Consider the following 2,070-nt stretch of genomic DNA (forward strand, 5'->3'; position numbering starts at 1 on the left):
TTCTCTTTCAAATTTTTCATCATTAGTGTATAGGAATGCATGAGATTTCTGTGCATTAATTTTGTATCCTGTTACTTTACCAAATTCATTGATTAGCTCTAGTAGTTTTCTGGTAGCATCTTTAGGATTCTCCATGTATAGAATCATGTCATCTGCAAACAGTGACAGCTTTACTTCTTATTTTCCATTTGGAATCCTTTTAGTTCTTTTTCTTCTCAGATGGCTGTGGCTAAAACTTCCAAAATGCTGTTGAATAATAGTGGTGAGAGTGGGCAACCTTGTCTTTTTCCTGATCTTAGTGGAAATGGTTTCAGTTTTTCACCATTGAGAATGATGTTGGCTGTGGGTTTGTCATATATGGCCTTTATTATATTGAGGTAACTTCCCTCTATGCCTACTTTCTGGAGGTTTTTATCATAAGTGGGTGTTGAATTTTGTCAAAAGCTTTTTCTGCATCTGTTGAGATGATCATGTGGATTTTCTCCTTCAGTTTGTTAATACGGTTTATCACATTGATTGATTTGCATATATTGAAGAATCCTTGCATTTCTAGGATAAACCCCACTTGATCGTGGTATATGATCCTTTTAATGTGCTGTTGAACTCTGTTTCTAGTATTTTGTTAAGGATTTTTGCATCTATGGTCATCAGTGATATTGGCCTGTAGTTTTATTTTTTTGTGACATCTTTGTCTGGTTTTGGTATCAGGGTGATGGTGACCTCATAGAATGAGTTTGGGAGTGTTCCTCCCTTTGCTATATTTTGGAAGGGTTTGAGAAGGATAGGTGTTAGCTCTTTTCTAAATGTTTGGTAGAATTTGCCTGTGAGCCATCTGGTCCTGGGCTTTTGTTTGTTGGGAGATTTTTCATCACAGTTTCAATTTCAGTGTTTGTGATTGGTCTGTTTATGTTTTCTATTTCTTCGTGGTTCAGTCTCGGAAAGTTGTACTTTTCTGAGATTTTCTACATTTCTTCCAGGTTGTCCATTTTATTGTCATAGAGTTGCTTGTAGTAATCTCTCATGATCTTTTGTATTTCTGCAGTGTCAGTTGTTACTTCTCCGCTTTCATTTCTAATTCTGTTGATTTGAGTCTTCTCTCTTTTTTTCTTGATGAGTCTGGCTAATGGTTTATCAATTTTGTTTATCTTCTCAAAGAACCAGCTTTTGATTTTATTGATCTTTGCTATCGTTTCCTTCATTTCTTTTTCATTTATTTCTGATCTGATCTTTATGATTTCTTTTCTTCTGCTAACTTTGGGGTGTTTTTTTTTGTTGTTCTTTCTCTAATTGTTTTAGGTGTAAGGTTAAGTTGTTTATTTGAGATGTTTCTTGTTTCTTGAGGTAGGATTGTATCGCTATAAACTTCCCACTTAGAACTGCTTTTGCTACATCCCATAGGTTTTGGGTCATCGTGTTTTCATTGTTATTTGTTTCTAGGTATTTTTCTTTTTTTTTTTTGCAGTACTCGGGCCTCTCACTGTTGTGGCCTCTCCTGTTGCGGAGCACAGGCTCCGGACGTGCAGGCTCAGCGGTCATGGCCTACGGGCCCAGCCGCTCCGCAGCATGTGGGATCTTCCTGTACTGGGGCACGAACCTGTATCCCCTGCATCGGCAGGTGGACTCTCAACCACTGCGCCACCAGGGAAGCCCTCTAGGTATTTTTTGATTTCCTCTTTGATTTCTTCAGTGATCTCTTGGTTATTTAATAGTCTATTGTTTGTATGTGTGTTTGTATGTGTTTGTATATTTTACAGATTATTTATCGTAATTGATATCTAGTCTCATAGAGTTGTGGTCGGAAAAGATACTTGATGCAATTTCAATTTTCTTAAATTAACCAAGGCTTCTTTTGTGACCCAAGATATGATCTATCCTGGAAAATGTTCCATGAGCACTTAAGAAGAAAGTGTATTCTGTTGTTTTTGGATGGAATGTCCTATAAATATCAGTTAAGTCCATCTTGTTTAATGTATCGTTTAAAGCTTGTGTTTCCTTATTTATTTTCATTTTGGATGATCTGTCCATTGGTGAAAGTGGGGTGTTAAAGTCCCCTACTATGATTGTGTTACT

Source organism: Physeter macrocephalus, chromosome 16 (assembly GCF_002837175.3).
Source record: "Physeter macrocephalus isolate SW-GA chromosome 16, ASM283717v5, whole genome shotgun sequence".
Lineage (NCBI taxonomy): Eukaryota > Metazoa > Chordata > Mammalia > Artiodactyla > Physeteridae > Physeter > Physeter macrocephalus.